General features: G+C 56.7%; 1 long non-coding RNA gene across 1 annotated transcript; it reads left to right on the forward strand.

Moving 5' to 3' along the window:
* The first annotated feature begins 452 nt into the window (after positions 1–452).
* Positions 453–2,516, forward strand: LOC138850330 (uncharacterized). Its single transcript, XR_011390048.1, has 2 exons — positions 453–1,238; positions 1,760–2,516. It is a non-coding gene; the product is annotated as an uncharacterized lncRNA (long non-coding RNA).
* Positions 2,517–9,809: the final 7,293 nt, after the last annotated feature.

Raw genomic sequence — 9,809 nt, forward strand, 5'->3', positions numbered from 1 at the left:
GCTGTGGCTCCCGCGCCTCTGCCTCCGTGGGACCTGGGAGTCCTGGGGCGCCTTCAGGGACAAGGACAACCGGGGTCACCAGGGGTGTGGGTGACGCGCTCCAGGGCAGAATTTGGGCTCTTCCTTCCCATAAATCAAGATAGGTAATGCTTTAATGTAGTATTAAAAAAATGAGGGGCCGGCGTGTGACCTGGCTAAGACTCAGCTTGGGACGCCCTGCAGCCCCAAACTCGGAGTACCTGGGCTGCTCAGCTTCCTGCGCGTGCGCACCCTGGGCGGCCGCAGGTGATGGCCCAAGTGCTTGGGTCCTTGGGCAGGACCCTGGGTAGAGTTTGGGCCCCCAGCTTAGCCCTGGGCCAGGTATCCGGGGCTCTTGGGGAGCTCGAAACAGCGGATGGGAGTGCTGTCTTTCTCTGCCTCTCAAAAATTCTTTAAAAAAAACTAAAATTTTGGGAAGAAAATATTACAATTTTAAATAAAGGCAAGATCTGCAGAACTGAGCTGTGTCGCAGCCTGCAGCAAAGGAAAAAATCAGGTCTGCTGATCCTGGTTGGTCTCCGTGCGTTAGCGCTTGTCCACCAGGGATTTTAAGGGAGACGATCAGGGGGTGTTTGGATCGTAAGCGAGATTGCACCCCCAAGACTGGGACTAAGTGAGATAGCTTTGTTGGGATATAATTTACATACCATAGAAGTCACCTACTTAAAGTGTATAATTCAATGATTCTTTTATTTTTTAAAAAGACTTCTTTATTTGAAAGACAGTTATAGAGGGAGAAAGAGAGACAGACAGAGAGATCTTCCATCTGCTGGTTCACTCCCCGGATAACTGCAACGGCCCCAGCTGGGCTGATCTGAAGCCAGGAGCCAGGAGCTTCTTCCAGGTCTCTGCACCCAGGTCTTCCTCCAGGTGCAGGGGCCCAAGTCTTGGATCATCTTCCACTGCTTTGCCGGGCGCATTAGCAGGGAGCTGGATGGGAAGTGGAGCAGCCGGGACTCCAAACATCACATTTCCCTTACCCATTTGTCGCTTGGTGGGCGCTTGGGTTGTGTGTGTGGACGCTAATGCTGTTCCGAACGTTCATGTGTCAGCTGGCATGAAGACATGCGTTGTCATTTCTCTTGGGTTTAACACTTGAGGAGCTCCCAGCCTGATTTTGCAATTTGTGAGGGTTCCCGTTTCTCCACGTCTCCACCAACACCTGCTGCTACTGTCTTTGATGTTAGCCATCTTAGTGGGTAAGTAGTGGCCTTGTACTGTTTTTTTTTTGTTGTTGTTGTTGTTGTTTGTTTAAGATTTATTTACTTATTTGAAAATCAGAACCAGAGAGGCAGAGGCAGAGGCAGAGAGAGAGGCCTTCTATCCACTGGTTTGCTCCCCAAATGACCGCAACGGCCAGAGCTGAGCTGATCCAAAGCCAGGAGCCAGGAGCTTCTTCTGGGTCTCCCACGTGGGTGCAGGGACCAAGGACTTGGGCCATCTTCTACTGCTTTCCCAGGCCATAGCAGAGAGCTGGATCGGAAGTGGAGCAGTTGGGACTTGAACCAGCGCCCATATGGGATGCCAGCACTGCAGGCCAGGGCTTTAACCCGCTGCACCACAGCACTGGCCCCTTACTCTGGTTTTGATTTGCATTCCCCCCTGGTGAATAGGCTGAGCATTTTCCCGTGTGTTTCCTGGACATCTGAATACCTTCTTTGGAGAAATGTCTATTCAAATCCTTTGCCTTTTTCCCAATATTAACTTGCCTTTTCTATAGATGGCGTCGTACCACACTTACTGTCAGACGTGCTTCTCTGAGGCTGCCGGTATGCGTTGGGGCCCTTCCGTGATGCGTGTGCAGAACCAGCTCACTACTTCAAGTCGCCACTCAAGGCTGTACTGGGGGCTGGGCTCTGCTCATCCAATCTCTGACTCTTGGATGTTGTTGGCCTTTTTGATTACAAAAAGAAAAGCTAATTCTTACGCACCCTTACACCTCCATCTTTATGCACCAGAAGGGTCTTTTGGGAAAGAGAGACCTAGAAGTGCAATTCTGGGGCTGGATTTTTCATCTCAATAGACAGAAACAAATTGTTCTCCCAAATAATAATTCAAGCGCACCTTCCCCTGCGCGATGCCGGATGCAACTGTGCTCCAGGTAACCCAGAGTTTCATTTCCACCGACTTCATTACTCCTGAGCGAGCTGCTTCTTCGCATGACTGTTGGCCATTTGCATGTGTTTGCTGTGGAGTATCTGCCTACATCTTTAGTCCATTCTCTGCCGTTTTCGTAGAACCTAGAGGCGAGCCTTTCTCGTGACTGGCCCTGTGTCTCGTAGAAGTATCCGGCGTTGATGCTGGGAACAGATCCTAACCCCTTCTCCTTGGCTCCTGGATTGTGTCTTGCTTTTCCCGCCCAAGGCTGTCAAAGTGCGCCCCTCGAATGTTCGTATATTGAGAGAGAAGCGGAGAGATCTATTTTGGATATGATGACCATACTGAAATAAAACCCCGTTCTTTAGTTAACTAACAAATCCAACACAATGTCAATGAAATTCCCAACATACGTGTTTATCAGCATGATGGTCCTCTTGTCTAGTTCGTATGAAAATGAAATGATAAGGAAAAAAGCCTGCATTTGGGGAACAGACCGGAGAGCCATGGAAGTTTAGATGGTGCAAGATTAGACCAACCCAAGGTACAGGGACACATCCATGTGGAATTTACGGTCAAGGTGACATTTCTTTTTATTTTTTTTAACATTTATTTATTTTACTAGAAAGAGTTACACAGAGAGAGGAGAGGCAAAGAGAGAGAGAGGTCTTCCATCTGATGGTTCACGCCCCAATTGACTGCAAAGGCTGGAGCTGTGCCGATCCGAAGCCAGGAGCCAGGAGATTTTTCCAGGTCTCCCATGCGGGTGCAGGGGCCCCAGGACTTGGGCCATCTTCTACTGCTTTCCCAAGCCACAGCAGAGAGCTGCACAGGAAGTAAAGCAGCCAGGTCTCGAACCAGCACCCATATGGGATGTCGGCACTTCAGGCCAGGGCATTAACCTGCTTCGCCACAGCGCTGGCTCTAGTTAAAGTGACATTTCAAATAAGTAGAACTCAGTAACTGATGGTGGCTAAATGGCTGTCCATTGCGGGGGAGGCGGCATATTTATTCATTTAGCCATCAGACATTTATGACTGCCTCACACACGCCAGGCACCACGCGGGTGCACACACAGTCAATGGAGAGAACAGAGCTAGAACCAGGAGCATTCTAATACGGATGTAGGCTTCCCAAATGGTGTCTTAATCAAATCTTTTATTTTAAAATTTACTTGAAAGGTAAAGAGAGAGAGAGAGAGAGAGAGAGAGAGAGAGGTCTTCCATCCACTGGTTCACTCCTCAAATGGCCACAACAGCTGGGGCTGGGCCAGGCTGAAGCCAGGAGCCAGGAGCTCCATCCAGGTCTCCTACATAGGTTGCAGGGGCCCAAACACTTGGGCCAACCTCCGCTGCTTTCCCAGGAGCGTTAGCAGGGAGCTTGAGCTGAAGTGGAGCTGCTAGGACATGAATCAGTGCCCGTATGGGAGGCCAGCGTCACTGGTGGCGGCTTTACCCACGGCACCACCCTGGGCGACCATTTTTTGAGCTCTAGTGGATGGACTTGAACTTCCTCCCTGAGAGACACAGGTGGTGTAGGAGGACAGTGAGCAGAGGAATGACAGTGACCAGCTGATCCCTAAACGGGACGAGTCTGGGGTCTGGGCGGAACGTGGACTTCAAGGGCAAAGCCAAGAGCAGTCACGGGAAACCACAGAGGCAGTCTTCTATGGGGCAGGTGTCCCGGGCAGCATCTAACCTGTAGCCCAAGCACCTGCCCTAACCCCTTCTCTCTGACTCCCGGAAGCTCGTGGGTTTGCAGCCATCCCAGCACTGCTGCACTGACTGGCCGGTCCCTTCCAGGGAGTTTGCTCCTCTGTGAAACGGAACCAGGGAAGTGGAGCAACAGCGTATCAGCGACCGGAGCACGCTCCTCTCAGTCAGGCGGAGCGAGGCCCGGGGGCACACACCAGACCGGCCCCTGCACCAGGCCCGTCCTCGGAAGAGGGGGGCCGCAGCGCAAGCGGCTGCTGCTGGGAGCCCCCTCGAGGCCAGCAGGGGTCCTGGGGTGTGTGTCCGATGCAGCTCTGAGCCCTATGGCCTGCGCCCCGGGAGATCTGGCAGCGGCCACCCCCACCCCACCCCCACCCCCCGCTTCCCACCGTCCCCTCCGCCCTGGGTAAACAGCGACACCGCCCACCTGCTTCCTCGTTCCCTCGCGCTTCACCAGAATTAAATTCATCATTCATTTTTTATGGTTTATACATAGCGTAATTTATGTTTTCAAATATATTGAGGTCACACTTTAGCAGAAAAAAGTATTTCACATTGAAATGGAAGGCTTGTGTGTTCCATTACATGGGGCTGTTTGGGATAATTTTTAATGGCTAAAAGTAGTAGAAAGTCACATTAAAATAAAATTTGAGAGATGTAATTACCCCTAATCGCACCATAAAATAATCAATACTGCATTCCATTATTTCTGACTTCCCTAGTTATAGCTTTTTTTGTTAAGCGCCTGAATATTGATGAGGTGAAAGGGTCGTGTCTTCCGGCGGAGGTCTGATGGAGGTGGAATTAAGGTGGTGTCTTCTCTGATTATCCCAGGGAGACGGTGAGCACCGCGCCTTCCCCGCGGCGGGTCCCTGATCGCCCGCCCGCGGCCACCGAGCTCCGTCACCCACGATGGAGGCTCCGGGTGCCTGTTGGGACTGCACACTTGGAACACTCACCGTGTGCCCAGCTCCATACCTGCCCCGAAGGCACCTCAACTCCTGTAACTCTTCAGGCAGCCGTAGGCAGGGTGTCAGGGAGACCCCTCCCCCCATGGACACACTGAGGTGAGAAGAAGCAGAGTTGGGGCTGTACCCACGTCTGTGCTCCTGCCCTGGCCACGCCCCCTCCCCTCTGGCTTGGGGCTGGGCTGGGGGCAGGAGAGATGGGAGAGGATGGTTCCGTGCCCACCTGGAGGACAGCTGTCACTCGCCACGGCGGCGCAGGTGCAGCTGCAAGACGTCTGGTTCCTTTGGGAGACATCTGAGAATGTCCATCCCTCTCCCGGGTCTTGTGTGATGGCTTCACTTCCGAGCCCTCACATTGTCCTCCGTTCAGTGGGGGTGACGGCAGTGCACAGCGTAAGGGAACGCATGCTGAGGACACTGGCATGCCCGGCCCATCCGTGGCAGCCGGGAGGGCACTGGTGATGGCGACGCTGATGAGGAGGTCACCTCTTTTCCCTGGCTTCCGTTTCCCCATCTTAAAAATGCAGCCGGGTGGCCCTGGAACTGGACAGCACAAAAGCCTTAACTCTGAGGGCCTGTGTCTGTGGCCTGTGCCCCTGCATCTGCCTGACTCCACGACAGCCACGTGACAAGGGCCCTCCAGCAGTCTCAGCACCCATCCTAGGAGCAGGGTCAGGGGTCTGAGAAGTGATCCTCAGCCCCACCCCACCCCCCAGCTGTCTGCAGCTCAGCACGGGGCCCCCAGGGCAGGGTCTGGGGGAGCCCACCTGCCCAGTGAGAGCACCCTGGTCCTTAGGGTCCTAGACTATGTCGGAGGGCATGGGCTCAAGTCCCAGCTCTGCTCCCAATGCCAGTGTCCTGCTAACGCACCCCTGGGAGGCAGCAGGTGACAGCGCAGGTGCTTGGGTCCCTGCCGCCCACAGGGAAGACCCAGATGGAGTTCCAGGCTCCTGGTTTCCACCTGGGCATTTAGGAAGTGAACCAGCTGAGAGGAGCTCTCTTTGACACACACATACTCTCTTCTCTCTCTCTCTCTGCAAATAAATAAATAAAAATGTAGAAAGTCAATGTGATACCAGTGCTATTCACAGGGGGTCTGGATACACAACATCGGGTCAGTCTAGGCCGAGGAAGCCTTCAGCTGCAGCAGGAGACGACACACAGACGCACGGCCCCCACAGGTGAACCTGGCCACTGGCAGCCTCGGTGGGAGAGCCGCAGGCCACAGGGCGCAGGTGCAGGGTGCAGGGTGTCTGAGTCCACGGCTGTGAAAGGCCCAGGAGAGCGGCTCCAGAGTCAGGCGCAGGGCAGGGGTGGCTGGGGGCTCGGGGCTGGGAAGCTGGGGTGTGACTGCTTCGTGGGCTTGAGGTGTCCTTTTGGGGTGATGAGAATGTTCTGGAACCAGATGGCTGCCAAGCATCGTGAACTTGATGCCACTGACTGCTCTGAAATGGTTACACTGCTGAGTTTTTAAGGATTTATTTATTTGAGAGAGAGAGAGAGAGAGAGAGAGAGAGAACTCTTCCATCACTCTCCCAAATGGCTGCAATGGCCCGGGCTGGGCCAGGCCGAAGCCAGGAGCCAGGAGCTCCATCTGGGTGTCCCACATGGGTGCAGGGGCCCCAGCACATTAGCAGGGAGCTGGATCGGAAGTGGAGCAGCCAGGACTTGCACTGCTGCTCTGATTACAGGTAGTGGCTTAACCCACCGCACCACGCGCTGGCCCCTACACTGGTAAGTTTCATGTTCTACATAACTGGTAAGTTTCATGTTCTACATATTTTGCCACAACAGAAAAACAATTTTAGAAAATCTGGGCAGCACCCGGGGCTCAGCAGGGTGCCTGGAGCCCCACTCGGTCTCCACACAGGTGCTCCGTCTCGCGGCTCCACCCCAGCACCGGGGAAGCCCAGGACACGATGGGAACTGAGTCGTTACCATGAATAATAAACAAGAGCTTTGCCTAATGGAGATTCCCAAGCAGCAACGAGACACTCCCATTACCCACGGCCCCCGAAGGCACGGACGCACGCAGCGTGGGCTGTGGAGGGCAGCTGGCTCCGACGCTCCCTGGCACTGGGCGGTGCCTTCACGGCCCCTCCCTGCCTGCCACACTGCCAGCTTCTCCCAGAGGCACTGGCACAAGGGCACCGGGTCCTCGCTGAGGCCCTGGCCCAGGGACTCAGCGCCCCTTGCACGTCCCGTCCCTTGCCCTAACCTCCAGGGCTGTGCTGGGCTGGGGGTGTGGGGGGCATGCCGACCTCGGGGCGCACGCTGGTGTCGCTGGCCAGCAGAGGCCCCCAGTGCTCTCTGACCTGTCTCAGACCAGGCCTGGCATCCCCGCTGTGCAGGGGGACAAGGTCACGGTCGGCCACCAGGGAGCCACAGAGCAGGGAGTCTCCGGCCCACTGTGTGTTCTTACCCATCGTGGTGATGCTCAGGGAAGACAGAGTGGCTGCCAGCCCAGACTCTGGGGTCAGAGGGGCCGTCGGCCGGGGCACCCAGGCCAGGCACATCGTGGACTCCCGAGGCTTCAGAGAGGACGCATGTGACGTCCTGGTACCGTGCTGAGTCACCGAGGGCCATTATAGCAAAGATAAGGTCAAGCCAACAGGCCTGGTGGCCTAACCTGCTCCCGGCCTCCCAGGGGCCACCTGGCAGCCTGGCCTAGGACTGCCCAGAGCCTGTGCCCCTGTGGTGGAAGCAGGTGGGGCTCAGGCGTAACCACACTCACACGTCCTGGGTTGGACAGACTATTGACCCATTTATAGGTGAGGAGACTGAGGCCCAGAGGCGTGGAGAACCGGCTGCGTGTGGGACTTAAACACCTCTGTGGGATAAGTCGGGGGTTAAAGGTCACCGTGATACGGAGCCAGGTCCTGCAATCACTTGGCTCCTGCAGGCACCTGTCTGGGGGACTTGGCTCCTGCATGTACCTGTTGTGGGGGAGGGGCCGGAGCACGTCAGACCCCCAGCGGGGGGCTCTGGGAGCCAGGGCGAGTCGCTTCCTCCCCCTGTGCCTTCGCAAACCCATTTTTCACACGAGGACTGGGCTGGACCGTCCCCCCCCTCATCCCCCGCCTCCCTCACACAGCCTTGCAAACAGCTCCAGGCCCAGGCCAGCAGCCACGCTGGGGGCAGAGGGCACATCTGAGACAGGGCAGCTGACACCCAATGGCTCGGGCTGGGCCTGCCCCATCACCCCTGCGCTCCCCCGTGGTCTGGAAAGGCCCCCGGCCAGGGCCTGGCCCCCGACCCCCCCACACCTGGTGACCCCCGCGCCAGCCGCAGCCCCCGTAGAGTGAGAAGTAATTGGCTTCCACTGCCAGCGAAACAAGAAGGCTCTTTTAGGAAACTACGGAAATGGAAGGGAGGCCATTAGGAAATTTACATTTGCGAATATGATGTTTAATTAGCAATACCAATAAATTAATAGGAGAATCTTGCTGCGGTTCTGGCTTCACAAGACGGCAGCCTCAGCCGGCAGCAGGCGAGGGCGGCAGCCGAGGCTTCCTGGGGGAGAGGACCGGCCGGGCTGCTCCGGGTGGGCACCTGTTCCTGGTGCCCCGTGCCCAGCCCTGCAGTGGAGGGGCTGAGGGGCTGGGCTCACACCCTGGCTCGGCCGCTTCGTCCCTGGAGAAGCCGTCCAGCTGCTGGGCCTCTGTGTCCTTATCTGTCAAATGGGGACAACGACAGTGCTGCCTGCTTCACAGGGCGGTTTGCTGAGATGCACAGACCTAGTCCGAGGGAAAGCGCTGGGAGGAGAGGGAGCGGCATAAGATGGGTGTGCGTGACTTGTGCCTGCGGCCGCGCTCCCATCACCACCTTCCTTGCTGCTTGATGGGTGATGCCAGGGACGCACAGCCAGGACGAGCTGGACCAATTCCAGTTGCTCTTGGCGTTGACCTAACCCCTTCTCTGGGCGCCCGGCCATGTGGGGCAGTCACCTTGACAGGCCCTCCCCCTCCCCCATCTAGCCCTAATCTGCTTGCTGCTTGGAGTCACTGGCTCTGCAGGGTCAGAGGTCACGGCTCACTTACTGCCCTGCCCCCACACACATTTGTGAATAATCCCGACATGACAGGGGCCTCCCCAGCTCACAGACCATCGATGGCTCCCATTGCTTTCAGAATTCACTGAGCACCGCTCCCCTGGTCCCCTGGGAGGCAGCCACCTGGTCTGCCACCTCTGGGACCTGGGGCACCCCTCCTTCCCCCTGCCACCTTCTGCTGCTCTGTAAGCATGCCAGCTCCCTCCTCCGCCCGGGACAGGCCCACCTCGGAGTGTCCTCTGCCTTCCCAAGCTCCCTCCAATTGCAAGCAGAAATTCCAGGCGGCTCTGGGGCAGGGCTGGGGTGGGGGGACACTTAGCCCTCAGACTTCTTCCCCCTCTTCCAACCTCCCACCACCATGCCCAGCACGGGGGACTGGCGGCGCCTTTTGGGAAGCGGTGCATGGGCCCCAGGCTGTGTCTCAAGGCCCGAGTGCTCGCCACCTCCCAAGGAGCCCTCCAGCCAGAGCTGCAGCTCCCGCTCCTGGCTCCCGAGGACCTGGCCTTCCCGCTCTTACCCTCTCCAAGAACAGAATCTTTGCTGCCCAAACAGATGAACAAACACATGAAAACAATCAGGGAGTGGGTTGACACGTGGCTCCTCCAAGGACCCCCCCCCCGGCCCCGCCCCGCCCCACAACTATGCTAGCTCCACCTGTGACCACCGCGGGTGGTTATCATCTGTCTCCCCCGCCACAGTCAGCTCCGAGAGAGCAGAGGCTGACGACTCTTTTTACCACTGCTTCCTGGCACCTGCTCTGCAGCCCGCCACGTGGCTGCCTTCCTAGTACTCCCTGGGCAAGTGAATGAATGAATGAGCGAGTGAGTCCCTGAGTCGATGAGGGACGGAGTGAATGCATCAATGAGCACCTGACAGGGGAGTGAGTGAATGAGCACGGGCGAGAGAGAATGAATGGGTGTGCTCATGAATGACAGGGTTTGG

Source organism: Oryctolagus cuniculus, chromosome 7 (genome assembly GCF_964237555.1).
Source record: "Oryctolagus cuniculus chromosome 7, mOryCun1.1, whole genome shotgun sequence".
Classification (NCBI taxonomy): Eukaryota; Metazoa; Chordata; class Mammalia; order Lagomorpha; family Leporidae; genus Oryctolagus; species Oryctolagus cuniculus.